Source organism: Notamacropus eugenii, chromosome 3 (assembly GCF_028372415.1).
Source record: "Notamacropus eugenii isolate mMacEug1 chromosome 3, mMacEug1.pri_v2, whole genome shotgun sequence".
NCBI lineage: Eukaryota > Metazoa > Chordata > Mammalia > Diprotodontia > Macropodidae > Notamacropus > Notamacropus eugenii.
In genome coordinates, this window is record NC_092874.1 from 289,895,184 (window position 1) to 289,905,263 (window position 10,080).

Sequence of the window (10,080 nt, forward strand, 5' to 3'; positions counted from 1 at the left end):
AATGACTCCCCAGGCTCGAGCTTGAGCGCCTGGTTACCATCAGCAGAAACAAGGACACTGGGAAAAGGAGCCAGCTTGGGAGGGATTCTTTCAGGCTTTTGGATAGTTAGAATAGAAAATGACATTGGGATCTACAAATGGAGTTGTAGGGAAGATGTCCCTTAGAGGAGAGGTCTTGGGTCCATTGATGGCTCTCTCTCTCCTTTGAAATCCTGCAGTCTTCATTGTTGGGTGCTGCTCATTCCCCTCTTCATATATTACAACAACAGCAACCATTCCATTCATAACTGGTATTTATATAATGCCTCAAAGCTGGCTTTATGTGGGCCACCCCATCTGATCCTCATACCCACCCTGTAAGCTAGGAGAGAGGTTAACATAGGGTCACACAGTGAGGAAGTACATGAGTTAGGATTTGAACTCAGGACTTTCTGACTCTAAGCCTGGCACCACTTAGCTGCCTGATATGTGTATCCCTTCCAGAGATACAGATCTTAACCCATGCATTTCTATCCATCCAGTTGTGATTCCTGTCCATGGTCTTCCATAACCCCTTCACCGGCAGTGCATCCAACATGTTGGAATATGCCATAGATAAAAATATAGATATGGTGCAATGAATAGAACCAGGGACAGCATAGTGGCACAGAGTCAGGATGACTCCTCTTTCTGAGTTCAAATCCAGCCCAAGATACTTACTAGCTGTGTGACTCTGGGCAAGTCATTTAACTTTGCCTCAGTTTCCTCATCTCTAAAATGAGCTAGAGGAGGAAATGGCAAACCACTCCAGTATCTCTGCCAAGAAAACCCCAAATGAGGTCATGAAGAGTCCTATACGACTGAAAAACTACTGAAATAAATAGTATTGGGCTTAGAGTCAGGAAGACCTGAGTTTAAGTCTGACCTCAGACACTTACAGACCTCTGTTTGCCTCAGTTTCCCCAAATGTAAAATGGAGATCATAATAGCAACTTTGCAGCGTTGTTCTAAGGATCAAATGAGATGATATATTTTGTGAAGTGCCCAGCACACAATAGGTGGTATACATGCTTATTCCCTTTCCCCTCTCCTTTCTCTCCCTAACCTTTCAGCCTTATTTTACATTATTCCCCTTCACCTACTCTATATTCCAACCAAACTGATGCCCTAACTTGGCATTCCATCACCCACCTTTGGGCATTTACAATAGCTATCTCCTTTGTCTGGAAGGTACTTCCTCTTCCTTAAGGGAATCATCCCTGATAACCTCAGTTATCTCCCCTGAAATCATCTGGCATTTTCCTATTTGCATTGCCCTGTGTTCCCCAGTTCCTGGTCTTATTGTAGGAGGCTTAAGCTGAAGCTGTCTCCCAGTTTGCTACTTTGTTGACATCATTGAACTTGATTTTGGAGGCTTCTGGGAAGAAAAAGTCTTCTGTCAGGAGGCAGGGAGTGCCATTGGCATGGTCAAACCATGCCCAATTTCTAGTCCCCCTTCTATGGGATTCTGGTGAGTTGCAGAGGCAGGACAATGTCATTCAGAGCTGATGGGATGCTTGCTACTGGCCTCACCCTGTTTCTTGCTTGGTTGGAGGAGGAAGAAGGAAAGGATTCTTGCTTGGTTGGAGGAGAAAGAAGGAAAACAGAGATTTGACTCCTATATCCAACCTTTGTCAAAGTGACCAGTACACTTCCCACCCTTGCATTGCCGGGTATGTCCTGTGTCCAGTTATAAACAAAAAAAATCCCACAAGTCTTTGTCATGTGTATGACTAATGATGGCCTTGGGAGAGATATGGGAAGGGGTCTGGATGACTCAATGAACATGGAAAACCCATCGCTCCTTCAGTGCAGGCTGAAGTTCTAGGGGGATGGAGGCTAGTAATGCTCTATAGATTCCCATAAGCATGAAGGATAATACTGTCATACTCCTGGGCAATCATATGTCCCCCCAATAAGTCAGAAAACACATAAGCAGATTGCTACAATTTATAAACATATTCCTAGACTTAACCAAGATAAATGCCAGAGGCATGTACATGAAATATTCTTTTTTTAAAAATTTATTTAACTTTTAACATTCATTTTCAAAAAATTTTAAGTTCCAAATTTTCTCCCCATTTGTCCCCTGCCCCCACCCCAAAACACCAAGCATTATGATTGCCCCTATCACCAATCTACCCTCTCTTCTAACATCCCTCCCTTCCCTTGTCCCCATCTTCTCTTTTGTCCTGTAGGGCCAGATAACTTTCTACACCCCATTATCTGTATTTCTTATTTCCTAGTGGCAAGAAGAGTACTCGAGAGTTGTTCCTAAAACTTTGAGTTCCAACTTCTCTTCATCCCTCCCTCCCCACCCCTTCCCTTTGGAAAGCAAGCAATTCAATATAGGCCAAATCTGTGTAATTTTGCAAATGACTTCCATGATAGTCATGCTGTGTAAGACTAACTATATTTCCCTCCATCCTATCCTGCCCCCCATTGCTTCTATTCTCTCTTTTGATCCTATCCCTCCCCAAGAGTGTTGACTTCAGATTGCTCCCTCCTCCCCATGCCCTCCCTTCCATCATCCCCCCCACCCTGCTTATCCCCTTCTCCTCCACTTTCCTGTATTGTAAGATAGGTTTTCATACCAAAATGAGTGTGCATTTTATTCCTTCCTCCAGTCGAATGTGATGAGAGTAAACTTCATGTTTTTCTCTCACCTCCCCTCTTTTGTCCTCCACTAAAAAGTCTTTTGCCTGCCTCTTTTATGAGAGATAATTTGCCCCATTCCATTTCTCCCTTTCTCCTCCCAATATATTTCTCTCTCACTGCTTAATTTCATTTTTTAAAGATATGATCCCATTCTTTTCCATTCACTCTGTGTTCTCTGTCTCTGTGTATGTGTGTGTGTGTATGTAATCCCACGAACTACCCAGATACTGAAAAGTTTTAAGAGTTACAAATATTGTCTTTCCATGTAGGAATGTAAACAGTTCAACTTTAGTAAAGTCCCTTATGACTTCTCTTTGCTGTTTACCTTTTCATGCTTCTCTTCACTTTTGTGTTTGAAAGTCAAATTTTCTTTTCAGCTCTGGTCTTTTCATCAAGAATGCTTGAAAGTCCCCAATTTCATTGAAAGACCATTTTTTCCCCTGAAGTATTATACTCAGTTTTGCTGGGTAGGTGATTCTTGGTTTTAGTCCTAGTTCCTTTGACTTCTGGAATATCATATTCCATGCCCTTCTATCCCTTAATGTAGAAGCTGCTAGATCTTGTGTTATCCTGATTGTATTTCCACAGTACTTGAATTGTTTCTTTCTAGCTGCTTGCAATATTTTCTCCTTGACCAGGGAACTCTGGAATTTGGCCACAATGTTCCTAGGAGTTTCTCTTTTTGGATCTCTTTCAGGTGGTGATCGGTGGATTTCTTGAATACTTATTTTGGCCTCTGGTTCTAGAATCTCAGGGCAGTTTTCCTTGATAATTTCATGAAAGATGATGTCTAGGCTCTTTTTTTGATCATGGCTTTCAGGTAGACCCATAATTTTTAAATTGTCTCTCCTGGATCTATTTTCCAGGTCAGTTGTTTTTCCAATGAGATATTTCACATTATCTTCCATTTTCTCATTCTTTTGGTTTTGTTTTGTGATTTCTTGGTTTCTCATAAAGTCATTAGCCTCCATCTGTTCCATTCTAATTTTGAAAGAACTATTTTCTTCAGTGAGCTTTTGAACCTCCTTTTCCATTTGGCTAATTCTGCTTTTGAAAGCATTCTTCTCCTCATTGGCTTTTTGAACCTCTTTTGCCAATTGAGTTAGCCTATTTTTCAAGGTGTTATTTTCTTCAGCATTTTTTGGAGTCTCCTTTAGCAGGGTGTTTACTTGTTTTTCATGCTTCGCTTGCATGTCTCTCATTGCTCTTCCCAGTTTTTCCTCCACCTCTCTAACTTGATTTTCAAAATCCTTTTTGAGCTCTTCCATGGCTTGAGCCCACTGAATATTAATTATGGATGTTTGGGATGCAGAAGCCTTGATGTTTATGTCTTTCCCTGATAGTAAGCATTTTTCTTCCTCATCAAAAAGGATGGGAGGAGATATCTGTTCACCAAGAAAGTAGCCTTCGATGGTCTTATTTTTTTTCCCTTTTCTGAGCATTTTCCCAGCCAGTGACTTGACTTCTGAGTGTCCTCTCCACCCCCACCTTACCTCCAGATCCGCCCAGCCAGAGCTTGGGGTCTGAGATTCAAATGCTGATTCCCAATCTCAGGGCTTTGGGCGAGGGCAGGGCTGCTATTCAATGTGAGATTAAGTTCAGGTGCCCAGGTGGGGGTAGGGCTGCCACACGGGGTTCAGTTCCCTCAGGGGTTTTATGTGGAGCCCTTCAACAATGGATCCAGCCTCCTGCCTGCTTTGGGAGCCCCTGTCCACTGCTGCCTCCCAAGGGGGCCTGAGTTATGGAGATACCCCGCTCCCCTTTCGGCCACCCAAAAAGACTCTCTCACTGACCTTTGCACCTGTGGGTGGAGGGACCTGCGTGGCCACTGGAGATTCTGTCCCTGAAGCCTGCTTGGATCTGCTTCTCTCAGTGCCGCGGGGCCAACGCAGGGCTGGGCTCTGCTCCAGGTCCAGGGCTCGACGGACCTTTTGGGTCAGTTTTTCGGGTCTCTCTGCAACAGAAATCTCCTCCACTCAGTTGTTCTGTGGCTTCCACTGCTCCAGAATTTGTTGGGAGTTCTTCTTTACAGGTATTTTATGGGCTGTGGGTTTGGAGCTAGCGTATGTGTATCTTTCTATTCTGCCATCTTGGCTCCTCCTACATGAAATATTCTGCTCCCAGTAGAAGTAAGCTCATTGAAGGCGGACATTGCTTCCATCACCAGCAGCAAGCACAGTGCCTTTTTTTCCTAGTAAGGGGTTTAATAGATGTCTGGTGTTTTTAGAGAATTGTGACCATGGTGGCATACACAAATTCTCTTCATCAGGTCTTTTTGACTTTCTAAGGACAAGATCTGCATTTAACTCCTTCTACTTTATTCCAAATGTTCAAGATCATAAGGGATGGAAGGATCCTCAGGGTCATCTAACCCAACACTCTCATTTTACAAATAAAGAAACTGAGGCCTTGGGAAATCTAGAGCTAATGCCCTCATTTTATATATGAGGAAAGTAGGACCCAGAAAAGTGAAGGGATTAACCCAAACTGACACATAGAGTCAGAAGCAGGATTTGAACTCAGTTTCTCTGACTTCAAATCTCTTTCATACCCTCAGTGAATTTGGAAGAGCCAAGAGCTGACCTTCTGTAATTTCCCTCTCTAGTCTCCAAAGCATGCTTAGAATTCTAAACCAACTGCAAGTGTGTTCTGGAAATTCCCACATTTGTGGCAGCCATCTGGTCCATTTTCTTTGCATCTTCTCTATCCAAACACCAAGTGTGACTCGAAAGAGGCAAAGCAAACAGGAGAAGACTTGCCCAGGGTCATACAGCTAGGAATTGTCAGAAGCAGGATTCGATCTCAGGTCTTCCTGCCTCCAAGCTCAGTTTTCTAGCCCCTGTATCACCTAGCTTCCTAGAACAAAGATAGACATAGACCCAGTTATCAAGGGATAAGAGTGCTCTTGGATTTATTCAGTTCAGTGTACATAGCCCAATTTCACTGGATAATTGCTTCAGCCCTCACTTTAGATGAAGATCTAGTTGTGGTCTGACCTTGAAATGTCTCCTCTTGCAGAGATCTTGACCAGCACAGGAGTTCCTGTGGGGAGCACATGCTTATCTGAGATGAAAGCTCCCAGATATTTTAAGACAGATGCTATAAAGATTCAGCTGTCCTCTACTTCACCCTAGAAATTGCCCAGCTAGATGCAAATCAATATGAGGGGGGAATGAAAACCTTTCTCTTGTCCTTTCTTCTGCTTCTTCTGTGAGTGTAGACTCTAGAATGTAGTCAAGGGAGATTGCAGAGAAAAGAGAGGGGAGATGGAAAATATCAGTGGTGGGGAGGTTCCTTACCCCTACCGAAGTGAAAAAATGAGTCAAAAGTTATGAAGTTCAGTGCTGGCAAGGCTGAGGAGAAACAGGTACCCTCATTCATTGCTGGGAAAATTTCAAACTAGCATAAACTTTTTGAATGAATGAATGAAAAAAACATTTGGTGTGTGCCAGGTCATGTGCTGGGCACTGAGAAGACGGATAAAGACATTCAGTTCCCGCTCGCAAGAAACTTCAATTCTAACAAGAGTTTGTTTCAAAAGTCACAGGGAGGATCATGAGTGGAACCATAATGCAATTGATTGATTTGTATTTTCAGGAATAGAAGTATTCATTTCATTTTTGAGACAGCTAGGTGTCATGGTAGATAGGAGTCAGGAAGACCTGTGTTCAGATTCTAACTCAACCATGTCCTAGCTGTGTGACCTTGGGCAAGTCACTTAACCTTTGTTTGCCTCAGTTTCCTTTTTTGTAAAATGAGGATAATAATAGCACCTCCCTCCTAAGGCTTTTGTGAGGATCAAATGAAATCTTTATAAAGCACTTAGCATAGGGCCTGGCACATTCTCAGAGGCAGAGGTGGAAAGCTTGGCATGGAACGGCAAAGGAACCTAGAAGCCTGTCTGGAAGCGGCTAGCTAAGAGGGTGATGGGGCTGGGTCAGTTGCTTTTTGGGGACATCTCCCTCTAGATTTCAGGGTGCTTCCTCTCTCTCCAAAAAGTGAACCTCTGTCTTAGAAAATTCCAGTGCCCCCAAATCAAGTTTCTAGAGTCCTACTGCATCATGTCTCCTTCTAGAAGGGTCCAAGTGAAATATGCATAACATCTCTAACGTTATGTACTTCTGCATTACACAGCGCATGTTAAAAAAATCATAATTAGTATAGTTCTGGACTCCCTCCTCCTGGATTCCCTTTTGTCTCTGAGCTTTCCTGACCCTGGGGTCTCCTGGGTCTCTTCCTACTTGTCTGACTCCCCTTCAGTCTCTTTTGCTAATTCATCATCTACATCATGCTCATCAAGTGTCAGTGTACTCCCAGTCCTCGACCTCTCTCTGTTCTCATTTAATGACCTTGTCAGCTCCCATAGGTTCATTCAGTATCCTTACATAGATGACTCCCAGATCTATGTATCCAGCCCAAACCCTGGCCTCCTTCCACATCACTCACTGTTCATTACACATTTTGATCTGGAAGTCCCATCAGGGTCCAAAACAAAACTCATCATCTCTCCCTCCAGCCCACCCCTCTTCTGGACTTCCCTGTGACCTGTGAGGACCCCACATCTTCTGGACAGCCCCTGCCCCTCCTACCCTCCTTATTTTCAGTCAGTGACCAAATTTTGTCATTTTAAAATTCACATCCCTCCTATCTTTTCTCTTCTCTCCACACACACAGCCACAGGTCCCACCCTAATTCAGTTCTGATCTGAATTATTACAATAAACTTCTAATTAATCTCTGACTCTGGCCTCTCCCTACTCTATTCTAACCTTCACACAATTGACAAAGTGGTGTTCCTAAAGCATTAATCTGGTCATATCCCACCTCCACCCCTACTCCCGGTAATCTCCAGTGGTTCCCTATTACATCTGGTGTTTAAAGACCCTTACAGCCTGGACCCTTCCTATCTTTCCAGTTCTCCTACACATTAATTTTTTTAAAAATTAATTGATATTTTGTCTTTACATTACAAACACTTATCAATTACTCTGCTTTGTTAGAAATTAACAGTCAAATAAAATTAATAATACAGTGACCTCATATGAAAGTTCATTTCACATTGATAGCAGCCCTCACCTTTGTTTTATTGTAAATTAACAGAGATCTATTTTTTTCTCCCTTCTACATCTCACCCCATTGAGATAAAGAAAAGAAAAAGAAATTTTTCACATCAAAATGTGTAGTCAAAGGGGGGGGTCACTTTGTTATTTCACTATCCTGGCCTATTTGGGGTTTCGTATCTGATTCTTTCTGTTGAGCTTGGAATATTCTCTGTCCTTACCTCTACCTCTTGGAAGCCCAAGACTGATCCCAAGCATGGCTTCCTACATGAAGCTTTCTCAGCTACTAGTGCCCTCCCTCACAAAATTATCTTATATTCATTCTTTATGGATTGTTTATATGCTTAGTTTGGGAATGTTTTTTCCCCTGTTAGAATATAAACCCATCGAGGGCAGGGGTTTTTTTCACTTCATTTATTTATTCACAGGGTTTAGTGCAGTGCTTGGCACAGGAAGACCTTAATACTTGGTTATTGATGATCGAACAATTCCTGGGTAGAGGGCTTGACTTTGAGTAAGGAAGACCTAGTGGGCAGCTAGGTGGTGCAGTGGATAGAGCACAAGTCAGAAGGACCTGAATTCAAATCTCACGTCAGACACTTGACACTTACTAGCTATGTGACCTTGGGCAAGTCACTTAACCCCAATTGCCTCATCCTGGGTCATCTCCAGTCATCCTGATGAATATCTGGTCACTGGATTCAGATGGCTCTGGAGGAGAAGTGAGGCTGGTGACCTGCACAGCCCTCCCTCACTCAAAACAAAGTCAAGTGCAAGCCATGTCATTATTTCTCTGACGGCATGGTCTTTTTTGGCAACGAACGACGAACACACACACACACACACACACACACACACACACAGAAGACCTAGGTTCAAATCTTGCCATTGACCTTGTTGGGTTGACTCTAGGCACGCCATTTTCACCTTTTTGAGCCTCACTTTATTGGAGAAAATAACAGCACTTATGTCATGGGATTGTTGTGAGATCAAATATGTGTAAAGTGCTTTGCAAACCTTACAGCAATGAGATAAAGACCAACTATTATTATGGGAGAGAGTGCTGATAGATAGACTTCCAGCCCAATATGCCTCTTGGGGTGGTTGCTGTATATCCTTCGTTCTTGAAGAGGACTGATGATATTACCGTCATGATGAGGTGACTTGTGTGTGAATTGGAACCATGAAAAGTTGTCAGCCTCACTTTCTCCTCCAGAGTCGTTGAGTTAAGCAAGCATCCAACCACTTCCACTCTCTTACTCTTCTCAAACTGGAAATAGAAGTCTCCCTTGGAAGGGGTTGGCCAGATTCCAGAGATATCTACCCATGCCTTTGTTGAGCTGTTGTTTAGGCAACCCATGAGGACTTATCTCACATAGGCACACATATGGGGAAGAAATATTGCATGGGAAGGCAGGGAATCTGAGTTCAAGACCCAGTTCTCTTGGTTAGTAGTAATGTGAACTTGGGCTCATCTAAATGTATGATGCTAGGAATCTCTTCAGGTCTTGTTTTTCTCATTTTTAAAATGGAGGGATTGACCCCCAATCATCCTATGTTCCAGATAACCCTGTCTAAAAGGAAATGAGGTGAGTCCTCACATGGCCTATTCATGGTCAGGTCTCCCCACCAATTCTCTATAAAAAGGAAAAAAAAGTAAAGTGAGGCTTCCTGCATTCTTAACCTTCATGCTTCAATGATCAACTCATTTTCTACAAGATATAAAAAAAGCAAAACCAATCAACCTTTTCCTCCAGAGCTTGGAGATTAGATTAGAAAGGCTGGAGACTCACTTGTCCTATAGACCAGGGTTGTTTTTTTAAAAAATAATATTTTAGGGGCCCTAGTAATGCTAGCAGCATGGCTGACCAGCTGACAGAAGAGCAGATTGCAGAATTCAAAGAAGCCTTTTCACTATTTGACAAGGATGGAGATGGTACTATAACAACAAAGGAATTGGGAACTGTAATGAGGTCACTTGGGCAGAACCTCACAGAAGCTGAATTACAGGATATGATTAATGAAGTAGATGCTGATGGTAATGGCACAATTGACTTCCCAGAATTTCTGACTATGATGGCAAGAAAAATGAAAGACACAGACAGTGAAGAAGAAATTAGAGAAGCATTCCGTGTGTTTGACAAGGATGGCAATGGTTATATTAGTACAGCGGAACTTTGTCATGTGATGACAAACCTTTGAGAGAAGTTAACGGATGAAGAGGTTGATGAAATGATCAGGGAAGCAGATATTGATGGTGATGGTCAAGTAAACTATGAAGAGTTTGTACAAATGATGACAGCAAAGTGAAGGCATTGTACAGAATGTGTTAAAATTTCTTCTAC

The 10,080-nt window shown here is 42.6% G+C and overlaps 1 pseudogene; it reads left to right on the plus strand.

Moving 5' to 3' along the window:
- The first annotated feature begins 9,578 nt into the window (after window positions 1-9,578).
- Window positions 9,579-10,080, plus strand: LOC140534622 (calmodulin-1-like; annotated as a pseudogene).